This window comes from Erinaceus europaeus, chromosome 5 (genome assembly GCF_950295315.1).
Source record: "Erinaceus europaeus chromosome 5, mEriEur2.1, whole genome shotgun sequence".
Taxonomy (NCBI): Eukaryota; Metazoa; Chordata; class Mammalia; order Eulipotyphla; family Erinaceidae; genus Erinaceus; species Erinaceus europaeus.
This window is the reverse complement of record NC_080166.1, coordinates 7,089,183-7,105,083: the sequence shown is the minus strand read 5'-3', so window position 1 is coordinate 7,105,083 and position 15,901 is coordinate 7,089,183. Positions and strand designations below refer to the sequence as shown.

At 40.9% G+C, this 15,901-nt stretch overlaps 1 long non-coding RNA gene across 1 annotated transcript in view; it reads left to right on the top strand.

Annotated features, from left to right (window-relative positions):
* The window catches only part of LOC132538573 (uncharacterized), a 56,614-nt gene that overhangs the window by 19,937 nt on the left and 20,776 nt on the right, over window positions 1-15,901 (top strand). The window lies entirely within an intron of this gene.

Sequence of the window (15,901 nt, the reverse complement as noted above, 5' to 3'; positions counted from 1 at the left end):
ACAAGTGTTGTATATACACTGGGGTTTGAAGACACCATGAACAAGAATGCAAAGTACACATAGTTTTTATGTTGAGCACGTCACATCAAAGCAAAGGACTCTGGGGAAGAATGGGAAGGAAGGGGAAAGAAGTGGAGAGGATTCTGGGATGCAGGGGTATAATGATGAGGGGAAAAAGTTCTAAGTCAAGGATAGGAGTTTTCTCCAGACACCTTTCACATGGAAATGAGAAACTGCACCTATGAGTCAAACACTAACCAGTAAACCATGAACTCTCCAGTTAAATGAGTAAAAATGATGCTTTTATTGTACTGAGTTAAATACAGTTCTTTGAGTTCATCTATGTAATTTTCAGTTTTATTTTTTTTCTGCCTGCACTTTATTATCACTGTATTGAAGGAATGTTGATTTGCAGGATGTTTGTTGTCATGGAAGTACAGTAAGACATTCCTCCAAGATAGGTGCCAGTTCATCTCATGCTCCTAGTAGCTGTCATCCTGCTGCCCTGCAGACTTTGGTCCACTGTGTTCCCCTAGTTCTCCTTTCTCATTCTGAGTCCCTGAATCTGCTGCAGTGTACCAGGATCCAGTGGGGTTTCAGTCTGCTGTCCTTTTCGTGGTTTCTCAGCACTGTTCTATGATTATATGACTCTAGTACATTTTAATGTGAATATTTGGACTTCCTATGCTGGATACTTTGTATGTCCATTAAATAGCACTGCCTTTGGGGGGGGGGGGTTTATGCATGTTAGTTTATTTTTTAGGGTGGTTGTGCATGTTACTTTATTTAACCCTACTCCAGCACCATCTGTAATCTTTGTTAGAAGATTTTTTATTTAAAGTTTATTTTTTTCCTTTGTGCAATAGGACTCTTGTGCATATACTGTTGAGTCACTCCAAGGGAACATTTCATCAACATAGAGAAAGATAGATAGATAGATAGATAGATAGATAGATAGATAAATAGATCGATAGATAGATAGACATATACATAGATAGATACATAGATAAATACATAGATGATACATAGATAGATACATAGATAGTACATAGATAAATACATAGATAGAAGACAGACAGAGAGGCAGAGAAAGGAAGAGCTATACAACACCAGTGTGTCCCGGCTTTGACCTAGCACGTTATGATTGGGCCCTCCTCCATCGCTATCGAACAGGCCATGGCCGGTGCGCCGCTATGTTCCACCGCTGGGGAGCCAGAGACGACCCGAACTGCCCCTGCGGCTCCAGACAGACTATGACCCACATAGTCAACGACTGCCACCTCTCCAGATTCAAAGGAGGTCTCGAAACTTGACATCAGGCTCAACCTGACGCTGTTGACTGGCTACGGAAGAAGGGCAAATGCTAGTAGTAGTAGTAGTGTGTCCTATGATGCCCAGACAGGCTCTATGAGATGCCAAAGTCTAAACCTTGTCTGCAGTCAAGGCACATGCCATACCCTGTGAGTAATCTCACAGCCTGAGGCTAAAGTTTTAAATGCACTGTAAATGATGTTGACATTAATCTTCCAAAAGTCAACTGCTCACATTTTGAGATTCTAAACACAAATGTCCTCTTATATGTTCATATTTGTACTCAATTATTTTTGAACAAATTTAATTCAACAATTATGGACTAAAGAGTAAGCAGCTGCTGTGGTCGAGGAGGTGGTACAGTGATAAATCTTTGGACTCTCAAACATGAGGTCCCAAGTTCGATCCCCGGCAGCACATGTGTCAGAGTGATGTCTGGTTCTTTGTCTCTCCTCCTGTCTTTCTCATAAATAAATAAAATCTTTAAAAAATATATAAAAAATAAATAATAGTAAGCAGTTGATAATATCCAATATAGAAAAATCTTGATAAATAATAGCACTTGTTTATTTCCTGTCAAAAGAATTGTTTGAAATAAAACTGAGCAGAGGTGAAAACACAGAAATCTATGAAACCATTTATTGATCAATATATACAGCTGCTATTTTTTTTACAAAATATATTTTATCTTAGAAGGTATACTTTATCAGCATCAATCAAAATACCAGGGTTTGCACATGTTTACAAACTATGTAAGTCTGATTTGAAAATGTACATAGGTAGCATATAGTCTCAAAATTTTATAATCAGAATTGTATTGCTTCTAATTGGGGGTCTATAGAATTGTTTTTACTTGTATCAGTCTATGGCTCTGTGAAGATTTATTGAAATACTGTTTTAAAGACAAAATAGAGTAAAGAACAAATACTGAGAACTACTAGATGCCATCGCCACCAGCAAAACTCTTAAAATAAGATTATTAAAGCATCTTTGCAGAGTACTGAGAACAGGAACCAAAGAAGACAGAATCTTTGCACCTACTTTGATTCTTCCTCTCTCTCTCTCTCTCTCTCTCCTTTGCTTCTTATCTAATAATAATCCCAGCTGGAGTAATGAAGCCTTGCCACCACCAACAAAAAGCATCTCACTCACCCCCAACCCAGAGGACTCCATAACTGAGCTGGCCTGTGGGAAATGTTGTCAACTGAGTGATAGTTGGCAGTGCTTAAATTATTTTATTTTAAACTTACTTTTCTACAATGAGATGATAATTGAAATGTCTGTGTGGGCCTTAGAAATATACTTGCTCATCTGTCTAAGGTATATTACATATCAAATTCATCATAATACCAATATCCCACCACCAAAGTCCATTGAGCCTCTCCTCCCCCCATAGGTTGCCCCAGTTCTGTGGTGAGAGTCTAAATATTTTGTTGTTATTTGACTTTTTCTGTTATCTTCTCTGTTTCTGTATATCCCACATGGTCATCTGACATTTGTCTTTCTCAAATTTCATTTCATTTCCTATGATAACCTATAGTTCCCTTATTGTTGTAGCATAGGCAAGATTTCATATTTTCTTGAATCTGTGTTATATCCCACGGTGTTTATATAACACTTCCACAAAAAATCCTTGTTGGGTTTTGATTGGATTTGTTCCAAAATTTGGCTACTGTAAATAGTACTAAAATGAGGATGGGCGCTGCATATATTATAAGATTGAAAATACATTGAGGAAGCCAGGTGGTGGTACTCTTGATTGAGTGCACATGTTATAATTCATAAGGAGCTGGATTCAAGCCCCCAGACCCTAACTGCAGGGGGAAACTTTCATGACTGTCACTGCAGGTGTCTTTCTTTCTCTCTTCCTCTTTGTCTCCCCCTTCTGTCACAATTTCTCTCTGTCCCTATCCAATCAATAAATAGAATACTTTTTAAAACCCCAGTATTAAATAGAATGCATAAAATTTACCACTTAATTTTTCTATTTCTTAAATAAAATAAAAAACTTTCTTAGATAAAATTTGTGCTGTTTTGCTATGTATGTCAAGAAGTAATTTATTTGTGTTGTTTTGCTATGCATATCAAGTGTTCTTATTTGATAGGACAAAGAGAAACTGAGAAGGGGGTGGAGGAGAGAGAAAGACACCTGCAGACCTCCTTCACTGCTTCACTAGCTTCCTGCCTGCAGGTGGGAAGAGGAGGCTTGAACCTGGGTCCCTGAGCATGATAATGTGCATGCACTCAACCTAGTGCACCACCACTTGCCCCCCTTTTATTTTTAATAATTACTAGGCCTAATCTTGAAGTAAATTTTAACGAGGGGGTTGGGCTGTAGCGCAGTGGTTTAAGCGCACGTGGCACAAAGCCCAAGGATCAGCATAGGGACCCCAGTTCGAGCCCTGCACCCCGCCTGCAGGGGAGTCGCTTCACAGGCGGTGAAGCAGGTCTGCAGGTGTCTGTCTTTCTCTCCCCCTCTGTTTTCCCCTCCTCTCTCCATTTCTCTCTGTCCTATCCAACAACGAACGACATCAACAACAATAATAACCACAACAAGGCTACAACAACAAGGGCAACAAAAGGGGGAAAAATGGCCTCTATGGAGCAGTGGATTCATGGTGCAGGCACCGAGCCCCAGCAATAACCCTAGAGGTAAAAAAATAAATAAATAAATAAAATAACAAGAAGCACTGATGGAGTCAGAGATCAGAGCACCTCTTAGCTCCAGCATATAGACTGCTAGAATAGATTACATATATATCCATTCCTCAAAAAAAAAGTCTTTTTCTTTCATTTCATGAATAACCTTTAAAACCTCAGTCACTCACAGTAGCCTGCATTTATTGAACATGGGCAAGAAATTATTCATGAGTGGCTGTATTTAATACTCATAAAAGGTGTGCCTGGTTGTATATGGTTTTATCATTTAAGTGACATCTCCAAGTTCTATACTTAATATGAGAGCAAAAGTCTGAAATAGCACATTCCTGGGCTTCTCACTGTCTGACCAGGAAATGTGTTATAACAATGTTAAACAACATGGAAAACTAAATCAATACAGAGTTTTTCATTTGTGCTTTATCTGGACATTCATCTTCATTATTGGATTATGAAAAAAATTGATGTACTTGCTGTTTAGAAATCTGACAATTTAGATATCTTTTAAAAATTCATGAAAAGTAAAAAATTGCTGATAACAATATGGATCGCACATCAGTTGTAGGCTCTATCTATACACCAGAACGAAAAATAGATATTTAACTGATTTTTAGGGGTGAAATCAGTATCTCTCTCTCTCAATAAAATAAGAATAGCTCCAGGGTCCATAGGCAAATCAGTGAATTTGCAATTTTCTATTGAAATGTTTACAAATGCACGGAAGGAACCATACTGTTTAAATAGTGTCATTTTTTTTTAAATTGTTATGCTTTTCACATTTTGCTTCTGTTAGCTATATAAGCATTCACTCAATAACATCCATAAATACATCATCTTGATAAACTTTTAACTTGTCAGCAAAAAGAAATTCAAAAACATAAAATGCACTATATTCAAGATTAGATGCACAGAGATAGTGACAACATCTAGTCGTATATTTTTGGTGTACATATTTAATCTCAAAACTGTTTTAGAAATTTGTCAACCTAATTGTTATATTGTCAATTGGAATCATATTTGGAGCTAAAACTAAAAAATGTATTTTCTGTATATAAATAGGCTACTTCTTCTGAAAGCTTCTGACAAATGATGAAGAAATGATAAAAGGAAGGACACCTATATGTACAATGTGTTACACAAATATAACAAATATAAAAATACTGTAATAGTATATATTACAGTATATAAAAATACGTTATTATACTATTTGAATTTTCTTTAGGGATTTATTTTATTATTTATTTATGAAAGAGAGGCGGGAACGAGCAAGAGCTCCTTTCTAGCACATATAATGCAAGGACTGAAAGCAAGTCCTCATACTTAAGAGCTCAACACCTTATCCATTGCAGCACCACCCAGGACACTAGTGTTGGGTTTTAATTTTGAAGACTCCAATGTGTCAAGACATCTAAAATGACAGTTGTCAAAATTACATTAAACTTGTAATTTACAACGGAGTATTATAAAATCTCCATTCATTATATCTATGTAACATTACTATTCTCTTATTAAAAATGAATGACAGAAACTGAGCCTTGGTCGACCCAGTAGTGCTAATGTGTTACTTTGTGCAGGGACCTGGGTTCAAGCTCCAACCCCACCAGCAAAGGAGACGTTTCACAAGTGCAGAAGCAGTGGTACAGACTCTCTATTCTTTCCTTTCCTTCTTAATTTCTCTGTCTCTAGAAAAAGCAGGTTTTAATCCAAGTTCTTCTAGGAACTTGGATTCATCATGCAGGCACTCATGATGAGCCCCAGTGGTAACTCTTGTGTAACCAAAACAATAAAGAATAGTATGTTTGGGAGACAGTTCACCCAGTACAGCACTGCACAAAACCCCAGGTGGAAGACCTAGCACCACATATGAGCACCTCCATGAGGTGAAGACCTCCCAAATGATTTCTCTCCCCTCTATCTATGTATCTATCAATATATTCAAAATAGAAATGATAAAAATGTTGTTAGAATTTATGCAAAATTCTTTTAGAAAAACCTGTGGGTAATTAAATTATGTCAAAACTCAGGAAGGTTATATCTTAACGGAAAGATTATATGTTAGAATAAGGTTCTTCTAAAAATGATTGAAGTGCATGTCTTCAGCAGTCTCACTAATAGTGTATGGTTTTCTAAATAAAGACAGTCATATTAACTCAAAAAAGACTGAAAAGGGGGAAATTTTAAAGCACTAGGAATTGGTAACAGTGAAATACTAAGAACAAAAAAAAAACAACTCCAGACAGAAGCTTATATACCTCCTTTACTCTAAGTTTTCAAGACACAGATAATCTAAGTGCTACAAAAACTTTGGAAAACATAGATAAGAAACTCATCTTGCCGTATTTATTGCATAAATCAATGAGTATTCTCAAGTAAACACTGACAAAGACACACAGACATTTTCTTTAGGATTACAAACATGTAAAATCTTAAACATGCAAAATTCTAAAATAAAAACAAAATACTTTTTACTCTTAGTCAAACTATCCACCATTATGAAACATAACAACAGAACTGACCAAACAGACAAGCTGAAGAAGGGAAACAGAATCTTTTCAGTTGGATAGGCAAAAAAAAAAAAAAAAAAAAAAGCTTTGGATAAAGCGAAATTCAAGAAACATAGTTTTTTAATATGTAAAAATAAAAATGTTTCCTCGACATGATGAAATCTGTCAAGTTTGGTCCAGAAGGCAGTGTGGGACTTAGTTCAAAACTGCAAGAAGACACTATTTCTATTGAATTCCTAAGTCTAGCTAGTGGGATTTGGAAAGGAAAACGCAAAATAATTATGTGCAGATGATCTAATGCTAAAGCTGAAAAAACACACAAATGTATAAAAGATATAAAGCAAGGTAACATTTACATCTCACTTAAAATAAAATATGCATTGAGAAAGCCTAGAGTACAAAGGGCATCTTTGTTTTTAGACTGTATTTACTATGAGAGGGGACAAGAGCGGGAGGAAACAGACCAGAGTGCTATTCAACTGTGACCTAGGTGGTGTTAAGGACTGAGCTTAACATCTCTAGAGTCTCAGGCAAGCAAGTTTACGCTACAACTCCAACCCCACAAAGAATATTTTTTTGATAATGGAATTACACTATCTACTTTCATGCCAACCTTTGCTGATTTCTAGATGTTTAAAGCCTATATACTGCTTACGAAATATAAACAAAGTGATAAATTATTTATAATTACACCCAAAACAATTGACACACAGGGAAAAGACATCTATTCTCTTAAGTCTTGACATATCTGCAGTTTTTTGTACATATATTTGTGGTGTATACTGGTCTAAAACATCTGTGAGTCAGTTCGTACTATCTATAACAAACTGTGTTTAAATCTATAACTAGATTTAACAAATCTATAACTATAACAAATCTATAACTGTGTTTAATATTTTTTCAACTTGACATGTATGACTCTATACAAAACAGGTATCATTTTATGTAGACGTGTATATTTATTTCTACAACCAGACAGAGGACACATTCTTATGGGTTTGCTACATAGATCCTAACAAAAAGCATTACTGAAATTTAAATTATGTCTGTACCAGTAAATAGCTCACTTGGAGAGTGTCCTGCTTTGCCATGTGCACAACCCAGGCTCAAGCCTAGCCCACACCACACTGGAGGAAGCTTCACTGCTGTGATCCCGTTCACTATCTTTCTGCTTCTGCATTGTCTGTTTCTGTCGACGAGAAAAAGAGTAAGAAAGAAAGACAGGGGAGATAAATTTAGAATATTTCAGCTTTTAATGTTTATAATGTTTCATATATATATATATATATATATATATATATGTATTCCCTTTTGTTGCCCTTGTTGTTTTATTGTTGTAGTTATTATTAATTATTATTGATGTTGTTGTTGTTGGATAGGACAGAGAGAAATGGAGAGAGGGGAAGACAGAAAGGGAGAGAGAAAAACAGACATCTGCAGACCTGCTTCACTGCCTGTGAAGTGACTCCCCTGTAGGTGGGGAGCCGGGGGCTCCAACAGAGATTCTTACAAGGGCCCTTGAGCTTTGCCCCACCTGCACTTAACCTGCTGCGCTATACCACCCGACTCCCAACTCCCTTTTATACTGTTTCTATGAGCACTCTAGAAAGAATATATATAGAGACAATTATGTTACCTTATACTGTGTTTAACTGTAGTAGTACAGGGGGTCGGGCGGTAGCGCAGCAGGTTAAGCGCACGTAGCAAAGCTCAAGGAGCGGCGTTAAGGATTTCAGTTCCAAACCCCGGGCTCCTGAAGGAGAGTCGCTTCACAAGTGGCAAAGCAGGTCTGCAGGTGTCTTTCTCACCCTCTCTGTCTCCCCACCCCCATTTCTCTGTCCTATCCAACGACGACGACATCAACAATAACAACAACAATAATAACTACAACAATAAAAAAACAAGGGCAACAAAAGGGGAAATAATAAATAAATAAATATAATTGTAGTAATATAGGGCTTGGGAGGTAGCATACCTCTGGTGGAGGATTCATGTGACCAGGCATAAGGACCCAGGTTTGAGTTCCCTGTCTCCACTTGCAGGAGAAAAGCTTCCTTCCTCCTCCTCTCTCAATTTTTCTTTGTCTCACTTAATAAAAAGAAAAGAAACAAATGGCCACCAAGAACAGTGGATTTGTAATGCAAGCACCAAGCCTCAGCAATAAATCCCTGGTGGCAATTAAAAAAAAAAAAACAGCAACCAAAATAGTAGTTAATTCCAGATCAAAATTTTGTGAGACTTCCTGTGACATGAAAGGATGTCACTCAGTGGCATTTCGATTTCATATGTGCTAGCGTGGCACGGTAGGCAACCTCCCTCTGATAACTGGCACCTTTATAAGGATGGTTTGAAAGCTGAGTTTAGCTGGGACTGTTAGCAGTGTGCCAATGTCTATCTCAGTGCGGTTGAACATCTAACAGCAGCTCAGAAGTCTTCACCACTTGCAAAGCTTTCCCCCTGCAGGTGGGGACAGGAGGCTCGAACCTGGGTCCTTGCTCATGGCAGAATGCTCTCAACTAGTGTGCCACCAGCCTGCCCCTTCTTCTTCTAGCGTTAGCCCTTCTTCCGTAGCCAGTCAACAGCGTCAGGTTGAGCCTGATGTCAAGTTTCGAGACCTCCTTTGAATCTGGAGAGGTGGCAGTCGTTGACTATGTGGGTCATAGTCTGTCTGGAGCCGCAGGGGCAGTTCGGGTCGTCTCTGGCTCCCCAGCGATGGAACATAGCGGCGCACCGGCCATGGCCTGTTCGATAGCGATGGAGGAGGGCCCAATCATAACGTGCTAGGTCAAAGCCGGGTGGACGCCTGCAGGGGTCTGTGATGAGGTGTTTGTTCTTGACCTCAGCTGACTGCCAGCTCTGTTTCCAAGAGTCTGGAACAGAGAAGTTCAGTGTAGGCGTAGGGGACCAGATTGGGAGACAAGACGTCAAGCGTTGGACAGGGTGGGCGAAGATATCCGCGTATATTGGCAGGTCCGGTTGAGCGTAGACGTGGGAAATGAACTTAGATGATGCTGCATCCCGACGAATATCTGGCAGGGCGATGTTGCTAAGAACTGGCAGCCATGGAACCGGGGTGGAACAGATGGTTCCAGAAATGATCCTCATGGAGGAATATAATTTGGAATCAACCAAGTGGACATGGGGGCTACGGAACCATCCTGGGGCACAGTATTCTGCAGTGGAATAGCATAATGCCAGAGATGATGATCGTAGTGTGGAAGCGCTCGCGCCCCATGAAGAGCTGGCCAGTCTTGCAATGATGTGATTCCTCGCGCCCACCTTTGCTGCAGTTTTTATGAGATGTTCGGGAAATGACAGGGTACAATCGAGAGTAACGCCAAGATAGACTGGCTGGGCTTCATGCCGGATTCTCGTATCACCAAGCTGCACATTAAGCTCACGCGAGGCCGAGGCATGGTGTAGATGGAAAACAGATGATACTGTTTTTGCAGTGCTAGGGATTAGTCGCCATTTTTTACAGTAATCAGATATCAGAGACATGTCTTTCATGAGTGTTTCCTCGAGGATGTCAAACTTGGATGCCTGAGTTGCACAGCAGATGTCATCGGCGTAGATGAACTTCCTCGAAGAAGTTTCTGGGAGGTCATTGATGTAAATATTAAATAGCATAGGAGCCAGAACAGAGCCCTGGGGGAGGCCACTTGAGACAAGTCTCCATCTGCTAGACTTGTCACCCAGATGCACCCGGAATCTTCTGTTTTGGAGAAGAAACGATATAGTGTTGGCCACCCATGGAGGCAGGCGTCTTGAGATCTTGACTAGGAGACCACGGTGCCAGACCGCGTCATAGGCTGCTGTGAGATCAACAAAGACAGCAACTGTCTTTAAATTCTTCTGGAATCCATTTTCAATGTAAGTTGAGAGGGCCAGGACTTGTTCCAGGTAGATCTTCCTGGGTGGAAACCAGCTTGGGCGGGTGATAGGAATTTTTCTGTAAGATGAGAAATACGTGACAGAAGCAGCCTCTCAAGGAGTTTGTAACACATGGAGAGGAGAGAAATTGGTCTATAGCTGGTGGCCAGTGTTGGGTCTTTCTTTGGTTTCAAAACCGCTATAATCTTCGCACGACGCCAAACTTTGGGCATAGACTCAGATTCCAAGATGTGGGACAGGAATGAAGTGAGCCACTTCTTTGCTGCGGGACCCAGGTTAAGAATGAGTTCTGGCGTGATGTTATCATAGCCAGCAGCCGTTCCCGGTTTAACCCTCTTCAAAGCGTCTTCCAGTTCAGACAGTGTAAAGGGAGAGAGTTTTGGAGATGGACAAGATAACCGGAAGTGGGATGACCACTCATGGGAAATTTCTCTTTTCCAGACAGGGTCAATCTTAGCACATCCAACTTGAGTTAGGTGACTGGCCACTGAGTTTGGAGATACGGGAGGATGGGAGACGGGAGGGGGTTGGCTACCGGCACCCAGTCTGTGAAGAAGCTTCCAGGCCTTCCTACTTGAGTGGGTGAAGTTCAGACTCTCCGTGAGTTGTTGCCAGCGGGCTTGGCGTGCTGCATCCAGGGAGGCGATGAGATGGTCGGCCACATCTGGGTCGCCTGACTCATCATACTGCTTTAGTAGTTGCTCGCATTCAGCATCAAGACAAGGTGTATAGTTAGCACGTCTCCCACGAGGAATGGCTTGGGAAGCTGCTTTGAAGATGGCTTGGCAGAAGCGCCTGTAGGAATCTTCAGAGGGGATAGAGTTAATTGGAATTGCAGGAATAGATTTGTTGGTAAGATCACTGAACAGACGCCAGTTTGCTTTCCGAAAGTTCCATCTTAGTTTCTCCGAGCACAGAATCAGTGGGAGCTGGAGACCAATGTGGATGATAGCTGGGCGGTGATGACTGTGCAGGAAGATCTTAGAACTTGTCTCGTAGCGGGAAAGGCTTGGCCTTTGACTGTGCTAATCCAGCACAGGTCGGGTGATGAGTCTTTATTCCATCTAGCACTGTGAAAAGAGCCTGGCTGTTTAGGATCGTATAATAGGGAGAGGTCATTCGCTGAAGCCCAGTCGGCTAAGATAGAGCCGTCAGCACGAGTGGAGGAATATCCCCAGTCTTGGTGATGACTATTAAAGTCTCCAACGTAAACAGCTGGGTGATTCGGGCTAGGCAGGACCTCGTTATCCCATGAGGCACTTGGAGGCTTATATACGTTGATGAGCTGAATAGTTCCAATAGTAATGGAGTCGTAGAAGGTCGAAGAGGCCGTGTGGTAAACGTCCGCAAGACACGATTTGGCATAGATGGCTCGGCCGTGTTTAGGATGGAGATTATAGCATATTAAATCGAATCCACTGATGGTGAATCGAGCAGCTTCATCGACTGCTATATGTGTTTCTTGTAGGCAGATAACATCTGCCTGATGCTGTATCGCCAGTTGACCAATAAGAACGCGTTTGGCAAAGGACAGCCCCTCAACATTAAGTTGGAGGACTCGAAGAGCAGGACCAACAGCTTGAAAGCTGTCAGGAGCTGCTTGTTGCTGGCTTTGAAAGTGACTGGGATCCATGTGGATTCAGTCGGCTAGGAAGGATCATCAGTTTCCCCAATGAATGGGTACTCACGAGATGTACCACGGGAAGGTCGATCCAATGCATCCCAGCCTGTCCCTAATTTAGTGTCTTATATCCATTGTTTTAGGCAATTTTGGATTTCTTTTGTGGATGGAGTTAGAAAAGAACTCAGTTTCACTCATTGCAGGTAGTTACCCATTTTCCACATTTGTTGATTATGTCAGTGTATTAGGTCTTACTGTTTGTTTCTATAAATGAGGGCATGACAAAAGATCACTGAAGGAGGAAGTTTATTTCACTATGACTGCCGTATCAAAAACCTAATTAAGCTTAAGGAAAACTGACTTGTTACTAACTGGTAGCATATCATCAGTCATCACTGCCACTGTCACCACATTTTCATGAAGACTGTAGCATCAGGTATTACATAAAATACAGAATATATATATATTATATATATATATATATCAATCAACTCTTTACAATTACCCAATGTTAAGTCTAACTTTTTGCTTATCTTTAGAAATGAAATAGTTGGGCTAGCAAACTAGTTCACCTGGACAGTTTTCCTGATTTTTCATGTTATTTTTATTATTACTACTAGTGATTTAATAATGATTAGCAAACAAGATTGTAGTATAAGAAGGGTACAAGTCCACATAATCGCCACCACCAGAATTCTGCATCCCATCTCCTGCATAGGAAGCTTCCCTCCCTATTGTTTTTTTTAATATTTATTTTATTTATTTATTCCCTTTTGTTGCCATTGTTGTTTTATTGTTGTAGTTATTATTGTTTTTGTCATCATTGTTGGATAAGACAGAGAGAAATGGAGAGAGGAGGGGAAGACAGAGAGGAGGAGAGAAAGACAGACACCTGCAGACCTGCTTCACCGCCTGGGAAGCGACTCCCCTGCAGGTGGGGAGCCGGGATCCTTATGCCGGTCCTTGTGCTTTGCGCCACCTGCGCTTAACCCACTGTGCTACAGCCCGACTCCCCCTATTGTTTTTTTTTAATTATCTTTATTTATTGGATAGAGACAGTCAGAAATCAAGAGAGAAGGGGGGTGATAGAGAGGGAGAGAGACAGAGAGACACCTGCAGCACTGCTTCACCATTTGCAAAGCTTTCCCCCTGCAGGTGGGGACCGGGGGCTCGAACCTGGGTCCTTGTGCACTGTAATACATGCGCTCAACCAGGTGCGCTACCACCCGGCCCCAGGAAGCTTCCCTATTCTTTATCCCTCTGGGAGTATAGACCAATTTTTTTTTTGCTTTTGCTTTCAGGGTTATTGTTGGAGCTCATGAAGTGCCTGCACTATGAATCCACTGCTCCTGGCAACCTTTTTTTCCCCCATTTTTGTGTTGTTACTGTTACTGCTATTGTTGCTGCTGCTGTTGTTGTTGTTGGATAGGACAGAGAGAAATTGAGAGGTGAGGGGCAGTAGTGCAGCAGGTTAAGCGCACATGGCTTGAAACCCAAGGACTGGCCTAAGGATTCTGGTTCTCCGAATCCTCCCAGGTCCCACCTCCGGGGGGTGGGGGGGCTTCACAAGTGGTGAAGCAGGTCTACATGTGTCTCTTTCTCTTCCTCTCAGTCTTCCCCTCCTCTCTTGATTTCCCTGTTCTGTCCCACAGAAACAGCAATAACAACAATAAGAATAAAAACAACAATAATAACAAGGGCAACAAAATGAAAAAAAAAAAGTCTCTAGGAGCACTGGGTTCGGTCTGTAGTGGAGGCATCAAGCCTGAGCGATAACCCTGGAGGCAAAAAAATAAATAAATAAAATAAGTGTCAGGTTTAATCTCCAACACCAACCATAAGCCAGAGCTGAGTAAAGCCCTGGTATAAAGGCAGAGAGAGAGAGAGAGACAGAGACAGAGAGAAAAGAATAGAAGGAAAGAAATTGAAAGGAGAGGGGAAGACAGAGAGAAGAAAAGAAAGACAACTGCTGACCTGCTTCACTGCTTATGAAGTGATCCTCCTGCAGGTGGAGAGCCGGGGGCTCGAACTAGGATCCTTAAGACAGTCCTTGCACATAATACTCTGCGCACTTAAGCCTGCACACCACCACCTGGCCCTAGAATTCTTTATTGGGTACCTCAGGTGGAAGTTCTGGCTTCTGTAATTGCTTCTCCACTGAACATGAACGTTGGCAAGTCAATCCATACTCCCAACCTGCCTCTCTCTTTCTTAAATGGGATGAGGTTCTGAGTAGGGGAGGTTCCAGGACAGCTCATGTCAGAGCCCAGCTCCCACTGCATTGGAGGAAGATTCATCACTGCAGAGTGTTGCCCTTCTCTCTATTTCTCTGTCTTTGTCTTTCTCCTTCTTGTTTTAAAAGTTCTTTCTTTATTTATTTTACTTTTTTATATATTTGTTTATTTATTCCCTTTTGTTGTCCTTGTTGTTTTATTGCTTTAGTTATTATTGATGTCGTCGTTGTTGGATAGGACAGAGAGTAATGGAGAGAGGAGGGGAAGACAGGGAGGGGGGAGAGAAAGACAGACACCTGCAGACCTGCTTCACCACCTGTGAAGCGACTCCCCTGCAGATGGGGAGCCGGGTGCTCAAACCGGGATCCTTACGCCGGTCCTTGTGCTTTGAGCCACATGCGCTTAACCCGCTGCGCTACCACCCGACTCCCCGTCTCTCTCCTTCTGTCTAAAAAACTAAGCCTAGAACAGAGCAACTCCAGCAATATTAAAAATATAATAGAAAAGGGGGGGGGAGTAGTTAACACCAGAAGTGCTTATTTTCCCTGAGCTGCTTGAAATTTACAAGGCCAGGATTTACGAAGTCATAATTTATTATAGTCACCAAGTACTTACCCAAGAAAATACTGTTTAACTGAGGAATATTTCAATGAGCTGTGAAATAAGTGCGATTCCCTTGCTTTTAGGGGAAAAACTTTTTCCTTCAAATACTGCCAAAATAAGAATGCACTAACTCTTCATATTTGCCAAAACACTCTACCCAGGTTCTAAGTTCACATTTTTGTAGGGACTCCACAGATAATAAAGAGGCAATGTTATTCAACAAGTCATTTGCCGAGTGTCTTAAATGCTGATGAATTATACAAGGCAATCTTCTGATAGCTTTTTCTTTTTCCAGCTCTAATGCCAAAGATGGCAGAACAGCTTGTGTTAAGATAGAGTCATTGAGGGCAGGGGTAGACAGCATAATGGTTACGCAAAGAGACGGTCATGCCTGAGGCTCCGAAGTCTCAGGTTCAGTTCCCACCACCACCACCACCACCATAAGCCAGAGCTGAGAAGTGCTCTGGTATTTCTCTGTGTCTTTCTCTATCTGCATCTCCTTCAAAAATAAAATAAATAAAATGCTTAAAAAATAAAAGAACTTAAAAAAAAAAAAAGAAGCACCTGTCGGTGGTGGGTGATTTAAAAAAAAAAAGATAAGAGTCACTGAAGGATTTGTTATAGTTTTCTCACATTCTAAGTAGATTAAAAGGTAGTTCTGGTCAAGAGAGGTAGGCAACAAATCTGAGTGAGCAGATACAACAGGAAGCATGTAATAGCCTTAGGTAGAGAAAGAAGCAGATGCTTTGCCAAGGCAAACTCCTGCCAATGCTACTTCTACACAAAATGGGTTGGCAGTTAGCCTGCAACACGCTGTTCGAGGCCAGATTCCCATGAGGGGACTGTGTGGAACTGCTACTGGCATGGTCAGAAAGCAGAAAAGGCAGGGCTGTTTTGTTTTTCCTTTTTTCTTTTGTTGCTATAACTGAATAGGAAAATATTTTTATTTTCTGCACAGAGGTTGGAATTGTGTTCCAGACAACTGTGCAGAGACATTTGCACCTGAACAAAAATAAACCAATTCTAAGGAGGGAAGGGGTACTGAAATGAATAAAAATCTATCCCCTGTTTAATGG